The sequence below is a fragment of the Fundulus heteroclitus genome, chromosome 20 (assembly GCF_011125445.2).
Source record: "Fundulus heteroclitus isolate FHET01 chromosome 20, MU-UCD_Fhet_4.1, whole genome shotgun sequence".
In the NCBI taxonomy this organism is placed as follows: Eukaryota; Metazoa; Chordata; class Actinopteri; order Cyprinodontiformes; family Fundulidae; genus Fundulus; species Fundulus heteroclitus.
The window spans coordinates 24,158,592-24,174,847 of NC_046380.1; positions in this window are offsets into that span (position 1 = coordinate 24,158,592).

Here is a 16,256-nt window from a genome sequence, read left to right on the forward strand (position 1 = left end):
AACCATTCAGACAGAAGTTTGATGGTGGTTGCATTTAATAGTATTATGAACGGCCACCTAAAAAAAAAAAAAAAATTTCAGCAAAAAATCGGAATTGAGCATCAAGACCTGCATTGTCAACGTAGCCTATGAGTATCTAGTGATGCTGTTTAGTTTGCCGAATGCTCTTGCTGCCTTTCAACTCTAGTGAATGACGTCCTCAGCGATATGGTGAGGCAATTTGTTTTTGTCTATCTGGATGACATCCTCATTTTTTCTAAAAACCTCAAGATCCACAAGAAACGTGTCAGTTCAGTCATTCTTCAGCTCCCCCAATAGAATATCTTCATCAAAGCAGAAGAATGTGAGTTTCGCCGCTCCACCGCGTCTTTTTTGGTTTAATTTTTTCTCCAGACAAGATCTCAATTGATCCTGAGAAGAATGGCTGATTGGCAGGAACATCTGGATAGAAAGCAGCTACAGTACTATCTTGACTTTGTCAATTCTCATAGGTTTATGAACAACTACAGTCAAGTCCCTGGTCCTCTTCATGTCTTCACATCGCCAAAATCCAAATTCCTATGAAGTAACCAAGTTTATAATGCCTTTGGGAAACTCAACAAACTACTCACATCATCTCCAGTTGTCTGTTCTTCAAATCTTAGCCTGTCAATGTCAGTGCTTTATTGAAGTGAATGACTCAGACATTGGAACGGTAGCTCTCTCAGTTAGTGGAACGCCAAAATCAAAATTCATCCATGTTTTTTGTTGAGTACAGTTGGCCTCTCTACTGATCCTGATCAAGGAGTCCCATGGTCAACATTTGATTCTCAACCGATGCACACCCAATTGTTTGTCCTGGACCACCTTAAAACAGAGATACCCTTCGTGTGGTTCTCGACTCTTTTGTCGCCCATTCCTTGGGAAGACTCTGGCAATGGTTCAGGGTAAGTTCTGGGGTCCATGCCCAGGATACTAAAGAATCAATCTCTGCCTGCCATCTCTGCAACCAAGCCAAGTCATCTAGGAGGCTGCCAGCCGGACTACTGCCCCTGCCCATCCCCCGTTGGCTAATTGACCAATATAAGTTTGGACTTTGTCACTGGTCTTTCTCCCTCTGATTCCAGCGCTGCCATCCTGACCCTTGTCAACAGAAAGGATGAATCAGGTGGTAGAAACAAAGCTTCAGATCCTTTGTGAATATGACGTCTCCAAGTGGTCACAGAATCTACCTTGGGCTGAACCATTGGCTCTCTTCCATCTAGTGTCCCCAGCCTGTTTCCTCTTTACACACACACACACACACACGATGAGCTGTTAATATTTCACCTGTTGTAGATAAAAGTCTTATGATACTCTCTGTATTAATCCAGATTAGTTTCTCCAGAGCTAGCAGCTAGTCTGAGCAGGGCACTCCTTGTTGAGCTACCAGGGAGCTTCCATGAAAAACATGAACTGCAGAACAGTGTTAATCAGAGTTGAAATTTGACACAAATGGATGAGTGCGACAACAACTGCTGTTAGAGGTGTTTGCTGGGGCAGCCGATATTAAAGGGTCCAGACAACCTGATCGCCAACACCGGTGGACACACACGTTCAATGGTCTCTCGGTTCTGTCTCTAACTCATTGTTTCTACCAACTTCCCTTGCGTGTCTGTCATCATGGCTCTCCCTTCCTGTCTGCTACATGTTCTTAGTGTACCATGTTTCAGATTTCATCTTGTTCTCTCATTTGTTTCTCCCCAGTGGGGTTTTCAGTGCCAAAGGGACCTCTGCTCTGAGATGTTGTATATTCTGCAGGTCACCAAAGGGTCAGCTGAAAGTCAACATAAACAGCAGACACTTGGCCTCCAGCATAAACTCCTCTCAGTGATTGGGTCTCCTGCGTCCGAAGGGCCTCGCTGTCATCCTGTCATCCAGTTTGTTTGATGTGCGCAAGACTGGAGCAAAGAAATTAGAGGCTCGATGCGGCTGTTTACAGATATGTGCTTTCTTTAGTGCTGGATTTGATGTAAGAAGTCACCGTTTGTCTGGGAGTCGTTAAATCACAAACGTGGCCTGAGTAAATGCAGAAACCAGTTTAAATTAAAAAAATTTGGGAGATTTTTTTTCTTCTTTTTTTTTTAAGGGATAAAGTCAATGCAAACCAGTGTGGCGTTCTGTTACTATCCATATTTCCTTGGACAGGAAAGATTACTTTTACCAGCCACAACATGGCCTGATTCCCAACATACCCGTGGGAGCAAAAAATATACTTTAAATAGGAGCTTTCTGGCAACATGAAGGAGATTAAAATATTTTAAAATGCAGCACATCAGCCCTTGATTTAACAAAATTCAAGAATTGATAAACAAAGCATCTGACAATTCCTAAGACTTTGTGACTCCTCCCTGGGCAAAACACAACGGCCCGTCTCATTTTAGTCCAAATCTTCCTTGATGATCCCCAAGACTTTTGGGGAAATATGCTGTTGAGTGACGAGAGAAAAGTGAAACTTCTTGGAACGTGTATATCCCATCATTTCTGATGTGAAACTAACTCAGCAGTTCAGAGAAAGAACATCCTCCTGTCCTGACAGTCAAACCAAGAGGAGGTAGTCTTGAATTTCACAGGTTGTTGATTTGATCCATTATAAAGCTGACTAGCATAAGCAGGCACAAAACTGGTTCATCTTTTGAGTATAGCAGATTTTAAAAGCTGAATGATTTACTCTGTAAATTTAAAACAACTTAAACTGAAAGAAGCCCTTTCTTTTGAAATGTTCAAGTAGTGCTGGACTGAATATAAGTACAAAAGTAGCCAACGCAGAAAAAAAGTTGAAATAAAAATGTGGATCACAATCAATATAATACATTTCAAGAAAGTTTGGCAGGATGGATGGAAATGTGGAATGACATAGGACTTTTGGCTGTGTGTCATTCAACTGGAAATACAGCAGTGTTGGCCTGAAGAGGAGAAAAGACTGAGGAGGAAGTAAAGCTGGATAAGGAGTCCAATGAGCAAGAGGTATGGGTGTAACAAAAACAAAAATTTTTCAGTAAGCAACATCAGTTATCTTAATAAATTACAAAATCTGGATTTGGCTTCTTGAACTTAATTCATATTAATGAGGAGATCTGAGTTTTCTGTCCCTCAGTACTTCTTACTAACCTGACAACAGCCAGCTGCATGTATCGCTCCGCCTAGCTCCACTCACATACATCTGGGACACGGCCATAGGAATTGCCTTTACTGAAGGCTGGGCCTTATCAAAACTCCTTGCATATGATTGGATATGCCACTTGTCTGTCATCTTTATCGACGTGCTATTTCAACCACTCACACCGAAGCTAACCCGTGACGCTGATGAGACCGACGCAGGAAAAAAAAATTTTTTTTTATTTTTTTATGTGTTTGCGGCTCTTGTGGCACGCATTTTATTGACAGTGAGCTGACAGGAAGAGGGGGGAAGACAGGCGGCAAAGCGCCGCGGGTCGGAGTCGATCCCGGGCCGACCGCGTTGAGGACTAATAGGCCTCCTTACATGGTTAGCGCTAACCGCTCCGGGGCGCGTCCGCGTTGCGCGTCCGAGTTGCGCGTCCGCGCCCCGGAAAACAAAACTTGCCAAATCCGGTCGGGAGAAGGGCAAAAACATGGTTTCCACCAACAAAAGCCTTCAGAGCCGTTCTCTGATGTTCTTTTAATGAAACAATATCAGATAGATTGGACAACACAGAAGAAATAGCAGCATCAATGCTAACGCTTGCTTCCTCGATGCGAGCCGCCATTGTTGTTGGAATCTCACGGTGGCTTCTCCACTACGTCACATCCATGAAACACCCGCCCTGCGTCCTGATTGGCCAGACCATAAATTTGGTTGGGGAAATCACTTTCAATGAGCCGTGTCCCAGATGTATGTGAGTGGAGCTAGGCGGAGCGATACATGCAGCTGGCTGTTGTCAGGTTAACTTCTTACATCTCACAGAGCACTTTCAGTCCAACATTAAAAAATGTATGGCACACATGAAAATCTTTGTCCAACTAAATTAGGAGAGTAATAACCAAGGAAGCAAAAAAGAGGTCGGTGGTAACTCTGGAGGTGTTGTAGAGGTCCACAGCTCAGGTGGGAGAATTTGTGGACAGAACAATCATAGGCGTACATACAAGTATTTTATAGAAAGGCGGCAAAGCCATAAATTCCCACAGGCCACGTTGGGGACACAACAAAAAAGGGGAAGAAGGTGAAGATGCTACCAAAATCACGCTTCATGCCATTCACTGTGTGGGGAGAAAACTAAACCTCCACATCACACTGAACACATTGTCTCCCGTAATGAAAAATGGTGGCGGCAGCATCATGCTGTGGGGAAAATCTTTTTTAGGGGCAGGGGAACTGATCATAAGATGGATGGAGATCATTTCAGGGCAATTCTGGAAGAAAATCTGTAAACTGGATGCACATCGGAACACAACAGTGCGTTTTGTCAATTGACACATGCCAATTAGCACATTTTAAATGCATTAAATGCATCATGCTGAAGCGTTCTGAGACAGGACAGACTGTCGGACTCCATCTTTGGTTAGTTTCACGATAAGGGTTCGTGCTTGTTAATGGATCCCTGGGCAACGTGCCTTGGAGCTGCCAAGCAGACGCAGCCCATGAGAGATGTTTTATATATAACATGTTTTCTGGTGCAAATATGATGCCACTGATGTGTGCTTCGGTTTAGCTGCTGAAAAAAAAGGATCATGAACCAAAGAAATTAAATGGTTCATGTGTTAAAACAGCTCAGTCAAAGCCCAGCCCTAAATCCAAATAGAAATATTTAAGAAGACTTGAAAACGGATGTCCACAGGCACAATCCATCAAGTCTGACTGAGATGGACCAATTTTAAAAAAGAATGATGGAAATAAATTTTACTCTTAAGAAAAGTCAATATACTCCATAATACTTCAAAAGAATTGCACCTGTAACTGTGGTGAAACCTTTTTTTCACCTCAACTGTGTTGCGTTGACTCAGCATTGTTAAACAAAAACGGCATTTTTTTTTTCATTTTCCTGCTACTTACACTTAAATGCTACAATTGTGGAGGTCTGTCACATGAATCCAATATGTAAATAAATATAACGTGACAAATTGTAAAAGAGTTCACATAGTATGAATACTTTTGGAAGACACTGTGTGTGCATTTTGATCTGTCACTGAGTCTGGGTATTTCAAACAGGAACAAAGGACACAAGCTGGTTTGCTCTAGCAAACACTGACAGATATGGGGCATGGAAAGAGCTAAGTACCTGAGATGTTTTGTCCTTCCTTCCCAATGTCCTCCCGTCCCGGCCTAGATAGCCCGCCTCTCAGATTTCCTCAGGGCAGAGCCTTGGGCTCTTTGTCAACTCTGTTATAAGATAGTGGGGCCCAAACGCCCAGTCCCTGGGGCCCTAACACACAGGACATTAACCCAGTGCCTACAGTGTAGCACTGTCAGGCAGATGTAATTCTCCCTCTCTCTCTCCTGGAGCCTCCCTCCACTTTTCATTGGTGCAACAGGCGAAAGAAAAGAGGTGATTGTTTGGGGACAAGAGGGATGAATTTGTCTGCCTCAGACAAGAGAAGAAAGGCAGTTTGAAAGGGACTTGTCAGCAGTTGTGGATCAGGTAGTTGGAGGGTGTTCCACTTCTCAGAGAAAACGCACCATGTGTCGGCACGTTCTGGGTTTTTCTGCCGAGTCCGCAGCCACAACGTGTGTGTGTGTGTGTTTGTGTGTGTGTCGGCGTGTGAATTGAATTGTACATTTTGATTCTTGGATGTGTGCATGGTGTCATAATTTACATCATCACAGCTTCATTATTTCAACTGTTTCCCTCCTTTTGCAGGAAACAAACTCCTGCACCTTTAAATAACCAGTGATGTGGTGCTGATGCTGCACTTTTTTTTTTAATCTCCACTTGTAAAAAGTATGACTGTGGTTTACTTTGATGGAAGCCAGAACAATTAGTGACACATTTCCATACTCAGTAGAGGTAAGTTAGCTCTCCCTTGGGAATCTGAGAGTTTTGTTGGCGGCTCTAATTTTTCCCCAGGGGTCCTGAGGACTGCTGGTGCAAGTCGTTTTTTTGTGACTCTTTTTTTTATTTGTTACCTCTTAACATCCAGCCACATTTTAAATGTTAACAGGAATCCATATGTTTTTTCTACTCCAACGTCTATATAAAACTTTATGTGTTGCTTTCATCTCCCACATCACCATCTGTTTTCTAATCAACCCTTTTAAAGCTTTCCTTTGTTTTTGACTCCAGTAATTTAATTTGTTGGAAAAACAAACGGTCTAAGGAGTTTCTGTCACACAAAGGTAGGAGTTATAAATTTCACCCAGGAGCTGATTTAGTATGCCCACCCAGTCTTAGACCCTCCCTTCACTTGCCACCTGGCCTCTCTTTATCTTGTCTTCACTGGATAAGTCCAAAGTCATATTTTCAGCGACAAGATGGCATTTTAATAGGATCCCAGAGTAAGTATGTGGCTTGAGAAGAATGACACAGTAAGTGCTTCCAGGACGAGGGGTCAGGGAAGTTTTTTAAAGGAGGCTGAAAGCTGCACTCAAATTGACCCTCAACTATGTGGCCTAAAAGAAACTTATTTTTCAGCTCTTGGATTACTACTTGCTTCTAAACCTTAACTTTATTTAGTCATTTTCAAAGACCAAATCAACTCAAAGTGCTGAACAAGGCAAGGGACAATAAGATACAAAAATGAATTAATAAGATAAAAATTGTTTATTTCAGAAAGTATAAAACTGACCATAGTAAGCATAGCTACGTATACTTAAAAAAACAGCTAAAATCAAAAGGACAACATGTGTTCTAAAAACAAGAAGAAAATAAAAAAATGAAAGGGGCCTTGTCATGTACTAGGACTTTGCAAATGTCTGCGCCAGTAGCTCACTGGTTTCTGGAAGCCTTCCCTCACATGGCAGGGGCTCGTAGCGGAACAGGCTGGTGACAGTGCAGGGCTCTTGGCGGGCTTCAATGACTCAGACGAATACATCTGAAGATGGAGCTGGAATTTGCCACAAGCTTGGCGCCAGACAGGACCTGGAGCTTGGTGTCTGACCTGTCCTGAAGAAGAAGGTTGGTGCCCAGGAGCCTCTGCAGACCTCGCAGAAGTTCTGGTAACAGATTCCCACGCAGTAATTCAGGAAGTGGGATCGAGAGGACAGATCGCTAACCCTCCAATGAAGCTCCCAAGACAACCTCAGGTAAGCGTCTGACTAGCCTCGTGAGACCATCCTGATCTCGCGAGATTTCAAGGTTTCACTCGCAGATCAGTCTGGCTACTCTCTGTTAAAGAAAATTTGGAGCCGTTCACCAAACGAACGTCCAATCAGCGTTGGCTTTGAGGCGGGTTGAGGTGTGACGCAACGGGAAGCGCGACAGTTCAGTCTAAAGAACATGGCGGCTTCAGCCGATGAAACTAGCGTTAGCGTGGCTATCGAGCAAGTTTTATCGGAATTACAGAGTATTTCTTTGCTGAGCTAACGAGCCTTTACCTGCAGCAGCAAGAGTAGCTTGGCTTGTGGTTGTGTTTTCGTCGTCGCTCGTAACAGAGTGACGACGAATCTGATTGGTTCATTTGGCCCGTCTATCACCAACATAGGCCAATCAGCTAACTAGTATTTTCGCCCCTTCCCAAAATTACTTTAACGGAAGGTTTCCAGATGGATATGCGGCGCAAATCTATCTGGCGGAGTCAGGTAAGCGTCTGACATCCTCCTTAGTCTCAAACAAAGCCCAAGTGTCCACCATTACTTTCATCCCAGGTCGGACACCCAGTGCCGGCGATGAGTTCATGTTTAGGCCAGAATGTAGAGTAATGAGTAATGCTGGTGAACCCGATGTTCAGCCAGACACAGAGTTACGTTTTCTTTCTTCTTTTTTTTTTTTTAAGCTTATTGCAGGGATGAGTAATGGTAAACAAGACAGGCAGGCAAATCCAGGACGTATGAGTAGTGGCAGGTGAGGCAGGCAAGCAGAACCAGACTGACCAGGGGTTGCAGGCATTGACGGGACAAACCAGATGATGAAGGCAGGGGCTGACCAGAACAGGCGATGTGGGCCAACGAAGCAGCAGAATGGGCAGAGTTGGCAGTAATTAATGGCAACAGGTGGAGCAGCTGATTGATGAGGGACTACTGACTGAAGAGAGGGCTGAGCTGACAGGATAGTGGCTGGTGGCTGAGAGGTGACAAAACTGATTCTAGAAAACTCCAGAAAAGTCCAAAACAAATAAACACAAAAACTAAATCATGAGCATTTCTGAATAAGACTAAAGCTGAGTAAACAATTTATGCTTTAGAAGTGAAAACATATCTAGTATAAGTGACTTTTCGAGCACTTTTTATGCAGGGATTTGTTTGGGTTCCTAAACATGAGGTTTGTAGCAGCCATATTGGATTTTGATGTTGATGTTGGTTGGTGTCCTTCATTCAAAAACCCAGTGCCAAATGTAAATGTCCAAGTCTTGTTGCATTACTGCTTGAAACATGCATGTTAGCATGGTAGTAACTTGGAAACCTGAGTAAGCAGAGATGGTACCTGTTACACAAATGTCTGAGAACTGCTGAGCTACACATCCTGATTCTGTGAGGATATTCTGCCAGCATATCACTGAGACCCAATAAACGTTTAATTTCCAGTCAAACATTCCCAAATGATCTTACAGATTAAATAATGCTACTTGACGTAAACATCTTATATCACTTCTGTATAAACCTGATGTAACTGACCTTCCATGAAATGAAAAGCTTCACTTTCATAAGAGCATTATTCAAAGAGCAGATGTAAGTAGTTGAGTAACATGGGGATTATATGGCTCATCCTGATCAATTTTCCATCAACAGCGTTAATCTCTGCTGCCAGGTGAAACAACCTGTCTAGTAGAAAGTGATGGTTCATGTCAACAAGTGTTACATGGATACCTCGAACACGCCATTGTTTACTGCTGCAAAACATTTTACAAACACTGTCCAGAAAAGCAGAAAAATTTTACGTTTCTTACTAAAGAGGTCACCATCATTTACCATAATCTGGTAGGTCTTTTAAACAGACTTCAACTAGATTAATAGCTGGAAAAAAAACTATATTATGAGTTAATTTTCTGCTGTTACCCGGTAAATAATTTATGATCACTACAGTTTTGTGAATAAATAAGTAAAAAAGTGAATTTACTGAGGGGTTTTATTGATGCCACAATCAGCACCTAGTGATTAGTACAGCTTTTTGTAGGAGCATTTTGAACATTAGACATAAACTTTAAAGAGTTCCTGACTGTTGAAGTGAGAGCGGCCGTCATGTTGAGATGCAAGAGCTGTTGATGACTCTTGTATTTGATAATAAGAAGTCCCAAGATAATTTTAAATCAGTCATTCCACTGAAAAGAAAACAGTCTACAAAACACCTGCCAACATGCCCAAAATATACTATCGTTGAAATGAAAATGCATGCCAGTAAAATCAGAAAATTACTGCATTCACTTAACTTCCATCATAGCTGTCCAGGGAGCAAAGTCACCCTCAAGGTATAAGGGAACTAAGCCACTGCTTAGGGCTCCAAACCATCAGGGACCTCCTATAAATGCATGAAGTTTAACACAAACCATGGATCTAAATTTTTAGATTTGTTCATGGAGATTACTTTGTGATTAATTTACTTCAGTGTTTGAGCTTGGTTTCATCTCAAACAAATGTCACTAAATACAAACAAATTATCCCTGTTGGCTTTTAAGATCAACCAATTAAACATGACCCCCCCCTTCATATCTGAACTGAAATGTTGTTAGTGGTGGACATGTCCTTAACATAAGGATTACTGGATAATTATTTGTCATTGTATCACTACAACAAAATTTTGGAGGCACGTAACTAATGTAGCAGTATATAATAAGAATAAATGTATAAAAACAACACAGAACATGAAGAATGGCCCCAAATCTAATTCTGCTTAAGGCCTCATACAGCCGTAGGGCAGCCCTGCCAAGGAGGAAACCTTTGCTCTCTAAGAAAAAACAAGCTTAAGGATAGTGTACAACCATCAGGAAAAAAAGGTAAAGTTGAAGAAGAATTGGATCCTGCATCATAACAATAAACCAAAATACACCAATAAATCCACCTGAGATGAGAATTAAGAAATGGACCAAATTAAATTATGTTTTTATGTGTTCTCAAAACATTGTGTAAAAAATGTTTCAATTACCTACATTTATTTTTTAGTGCGCTCGATGAAACCCAAAAGTCCCCACCAAGTCCCGTATTTAACTTTCCTTTGGGATTTATAAAGTATTTTTCAATTGAATTGTATCCCAAGCATGTTTTTAAAACTAACAAAGCTTACGTCGGCCAGAAAACCAGGCATTTAGGACAGCTCGGACATGGATATCATCAAATGTTCAAACAGATGACCTGAAACATTTTCATAACATCAGCGTGACATTTGCATCATGTTGGGTGAGGACTTAAAAAAAAGCTTTTAAAGAATAACGGAAGGGTGGAAGAATAAATCACAGCATTTGCATCCCCAGCAGATTTATAAGTAGGAGCATGACTAGACTCTAATTTGTTTGTAGCCGTTCTTTATGCTTTTGTTACATTTAAACTTCACAGTTTTACATACCATTTTGATTAATTTTAAACACCAGGTAGATAACTAAGAATAGGCAAAATTACACCATAACAGAAAAAGACCTTTGAAGTCGTTTGGATATGTGATCAGGATGCCTCCTCTGAGGTTTACTGGGCGCGTCCCACTGGGACGAGACCCTAGGGAAGACCCAGAACTCACTGGAGGGACTATATAAGCCTTCTGGCCTGGGAACGCCTTGGGATCCCCCAGAATGATCTGGAGGATGTTGCTGGGGAGAAGAAGGTCTGGGTTTCTCTCCTGGATCTGATGCCCCTGTGACCCGATCTCGGATAAGTGGAAGATAATGGATGGATGGACAGATGAAAGAAAGAGTTCAAATGACGCAAAGCACATATCTCCTCTGCAACACTCCTTGGACATGAATGCGTTCTCACAAAAATTGAGAAATAAACCCACAAAAACTGTGTTACTTCCAACTTTGACTGCGGACGGATGCATGGAACCTTCTCACCTCACTTTTTAAAAAGTCAAACTGATTGCCTTTTCAATGAGTGCCCCTCTTATCGACGTCTTTCATTTCCTCTCTGTCATATTGCTTTTCTTCTCCTTGTTCCCATTTACCATTTCCAATGTATATGTCTTTAACCCATCTACCAATGTGCTACGCTCTATGAAAAATACTGATAAGCATCTTGTTATTTATATATTTTCTTAAAAAGTGTTACTTTAAAAGAGGTTCACTCACTGACTCCAGTTTGGCACAGTTTAATGGGATGAGGGCCAGAAACCAGGCCAAAAGTTATGAGGGTTCTGAGAGATAAAGAAGCAATGAAAATGAACAGAAAGAGAGGAACATATATCATATATCTTCCTCACCTGTAGCTTCTGCTGCATCTTTAGCTTCTTCTCATCAAACAGTTTAAGTTAAACACTACTGCTGCCGTCAGAAGTCAAAATTTGAGCCAAGGAACACTCTTCATCTCTGACCTCAGAGGTTAAGTTGTGGAGAACTTTAAAGCATTTTCTATTAAGATATTGGTTACATTAAAAACAATATCCTAATGCTGGAATCAGAGAAGTGGCAGAGATTGCCATGGGTAACTCTGGAGGAGCTGTAGAGACCCACGGCTCAGGTGAGAGACTGGCCTTTATGAATCGAGGCAAGTAGAAAGTCACCATGTAAAGAATGTATTCAGCAATGCAGGACAAAGTTTGCCACAAGCCAAGTAGGGAACACGGCAGGCTTGAGAAAAAAGGCGGTCTGATCAGATGGGAGCAAAACTGAGCTTTTTAGCTTACATGCAAAACTACGGCAGTTAATTTTTAACGAGACATCTCAATAAACACATAATCTGCTACAGTGAAAACTATATTACTGGTAACATCACGTTGTGGGGAGACAGTTTCTAGATGACCCATAAAGACATGTGGTGAAAGTTTGTTAAAAATAATTGACTTGGGAGCTGAATACAAATATCTCATGCATTATTTGCAAAAATAAATAAGATGTGTGCTTTTCCTTCTATTTCATATTTATACACTACTTTGTGCCTGTCTGCCACATCAAATTTCAATAAAATACATGGATGTTTGTGATTGTAACATGAGAAATACAAAATTGCTGCAAGGTGTAAGAATACTTTTATGAGTTGGTATGGGAAAAAGTGTATACTCTATAATAATTAACAGAAGAACTATTCAAGACACATCCCCATCTTGTGCATGTGAGCATAAAACTGAATACTTTCAGTTACGTTTTCAGGCTTAATTGTGAAACCAAGCATTGTTTTCTTTTCACTTTGCAAGCACGCGCTAGTTTGCGTTGTTCTGTTGCATAAAATCTCAAGACGAGGCACTGAAGTTTGTGGCTGTAACAAAAAGGTGGAAAAAGTTCAGAGGGTGTGAAAACTTTAGCACAGCACTACATCATCGCCTCGCAGACAAGCTGGTGCGAAAGCGAGCAACATTTGGACGACATCAGCCACTGAAAAATTAATATTAGACAGTTTCCTATTTCTTCCCTTTCCATTCATGTCCTTCTTCGTTTTTTTTCTCCGGACCTGCTGATGTATGAGACAGATAGCATCCCGGCAGCCTCCCTCCATGCAGCTCCATCAAACAGCGAGCAGAGACGGATGGGGGGTGGGAGGCTGCTTTCAGCACAATGTGCTTACTGTATCAGTAGATGGGTCCTGACGCAGGGGGGCCAAAAGCTTAGGAAGTTACATGAAGTTGACCCCGCCCCCCACAACAAACACACATATTAAAGTCAGAGTCAAATGCAAACAGTGATATGGCAAAAATATCCAGTGTCGTAGTGAAAAATCTCACCTCAACAACAGAGGCATGTGTGAGCTACAACCCCGCGTCCATTACGCGAACACGCCTTACCTTCACTGTGAGATTTTCACACAGTCAGCCTGGCCTTATTCAAGTTCACAGCGTGAAAGGCAATCCGTCTGACTCCCGTTAACTACAATCTTTTGTGCAATAAACACGATCAAACCGCTCACTCACACCTTCTTTTTGTACTTTTTATTGTCGCATAAGAAAATACTTCCTTCACGCACCAGTGCCCACGGGCATATATGGGAACAATATTGCTCAGCTCGCTGAGACAAAACAGCAAAGGAGGTTCGGGACAATCGATGTGGATTGAGTGACTCTCTGAGGTTATTAGTCCATGTTCTGAAATCTCATACTCAGCTTTTCCATTCATCTGCACCTGTAAATTAAACCTTGTTCTGCGGCAAGCTACTTCCACACCTCACGACCACGGGTGCATGGGTACAGCAGTGCAACCGTGTTTTCACTCAAAGTTTAATTGAGCTTGTAATACCAACATGATGTTACGTCCTAACAGGAGAACAGCGGTTAATATTCTTGTATGTCGTCAAACTGAGGCTAATTTATGGCACTCAAAAATTAACCTCGGATGAAAAAGTCCAATTTCCTAAAACTGTAATCTGCAGTGATTAATTTAAGTTGCGTAATAGGTTGTTTAAAAGAAATGTGAAGAGTATCTCTTCTAGATATGGCTGTGATTCAAGCTTGTGATGAACTGGCTACCTGCCCAATACCCTGCCTCTCTTACTGAATAATGAACAATAAAGAAAAGGTTTATTTAAAAAAAAAAACTTTTAAATGTAATAAAAATGTTAATTTTGGTAAGGAATAAATTAGAACGACCTCACATTTATTCCCAATTAAAAAGGCTAAATGAAGATATCTATCTGAGGCCTTTTGAAAAAAAAAGCATATAGCTGCTTCTGAGTCAAGTAGTTAATTAATAAAAGTCGTTTGAAATTAAAATCAGCCATTTCAATGTATGGAAAATATTCTACAAGTATAGGACATAAAATAGGTGTCAATTTACCCCAAATTCATGGTGAAAACAGTCTGCAAGATACTAACCCCATGTCAGACATGGCAGATGACCTCTTACATACAGCCTGATTCTGGATCTGCTGTTTTTATTTTTCCTGTTAACACGGGACTTTCCTCTCCACTGTCGCTACATGCATGCACGGTATGAGGGATTGCTGCAAGTTCAACGACACAATGCATGTAAGTGATGTGATCTGCTGGGTTTCTTTAGGTGAAACATTTCTAACCAAATTAAATAATAAACTGAACCAGGATCAGGATCAACTGGAACATTATGTAATTGACTTGGATTCTGCCTGTATGATTCAACTGAACTGACTTTGTGTTTTTCAAGGGCCTTGAGACGATATAGGTTGTGAATATAAATAAAATCAATTGAACTGATCTAAAAGAAAAAATAAATAAATATTGAATGAGGTATTCTAATCTTTTCACACGATTGTAACTATAGTATGGGGTCCAGGTAACTGGACGTAAAAAAAAAAGGTTAAAAATGCTCTTTCAACCTGCCTTTGTGTCTGGAAACCTCGAAGAACGTTATGTACCTTGCGTTTTTGTGTGTTAAAGGTATTACATCACCCATTCACCTTTTATTCTCCATTTGCACTAGTTTTCTTTTTTGCGTGTGGTCTCTATTGTGCGAGACACAGCTCACCCTCTCCAATGGCTACATCGTTCTTACATATGTGTGTGTGTGTGTGTGTGTGTGTGTGTGTGTGTGTGTGTGTGTGTGTGGAACATGGTTCCGCAAATTTCTATGACAGGAAGCCGGGCTGGAGTCAGCCCACACACCAAGGATGCTGGGACACTGGAGGCCCTGTCCCCCCAACCGTGGGAGAAACTGAAGAGGTAAGAGGAAGTAAGAATCAAGTTGCTATGTTACATATATAGGCCTGTCTGTGGGTAAATTAACAGAAAAAAAAAGTTGTATTATTCTGAGGACTTTGAATAGTAAGGGAGTAAAACGATTGAGAGACGACACGCGTCCACCTCATCTGCTTCTCACCAACTCTAATCCCTTAATGAGAAGCCAGAGAGAGGGAGAGTGTGCACAAAGAAGGAAGAGGCCTGGGTATCAACGTTTAATGTCTGACAATAGTATTAGGGTCTTTTCTAGTTTGCAGTGCGCTCATTTGTGTGTATGCATTTGTACCCACGTCTGAGTGAGAAAATGTTTTGCGCATTTTACGAGTAAAAGGGAGGACTTTGATGTAAAGTGGGGACCTTCTTTTAGTCCTCACTTTTTTCGGGGCTAGGGTTAGTATTAGGTGTATGCTGATAAAGGTCAGGGTTTGGCTACAGAAAGGATTGAAAATGAACAGAAATCTGGAAAAGTCAAGGCTCGGTCATCACTTTGTATTGGTTAGGTTTAGGACTAAAGTTTCAATTAGGGTTAGGTATAAACCAATAAAGGTTAGGGCTAGGGCATAGAAAGGCTTGAAGATGAATGGAGGTCTATGGAAGTCAAAGCATGGTCCTCACTATGTACATTAAACAGGGATAGGTGCTTGTGTGTGTGCGCGTGTGTGTGTGTGTGTGTGTTTCAGATTCATTTTCCATTGTGAATGGAGAGGGAGGGGGCAGCAGGGGATCATGTGGCAACAGTCAGACTGGACCCGGCGCCTACACGCTTCTCAAAGATCACGCCGGGGTCGTCATGTGGTTACTGTGCCCACCGCCGAATACATACAAACGTGGATCCGCTCACATGCGCACACAATCACACACATAAAGGCACTTATGATACATTACCTTTTAACAAGAGGACACTAATATGCAAACTGAGATCCCATGAACAGTGACAGACCCTTCCTTTGTTCTCATGACATGTATCACGTTTATTTGTCCCTCTGGGTTAAAATGCTTTTAATTTTCTATCTGTGCCGTTGTATACAGATATTATGTTCATATCAATACAGAAACAGTTTTTTTTTTTTTGGTCTTTGTGTCTTTATCTGCTTCCAGTGGAGATTTTCATTTTATTACTTGCAGGTTACCTCATCCTGTATTACCACGCTTTCACCTCTCTCCATGTCTTACAGAGCAATGACAAATCTAAACCCGTTTCAGATTTGAGGAGATGTGATAACAAGAAGGAGGTTAAATAAAAAAAAATTGCCTCAGCTATGGCACCCCATGGTAAAAACTTGCAGTTTTTGATGTAAACAAATATAATATCTGCCAGTTTAAAGTTGACACATACAAGAAGGTCAACGAAGGATGTCAGCAACTAAAAACAAGTGACTTCTTATTACTTCGCAAGGCTTTTGTTTT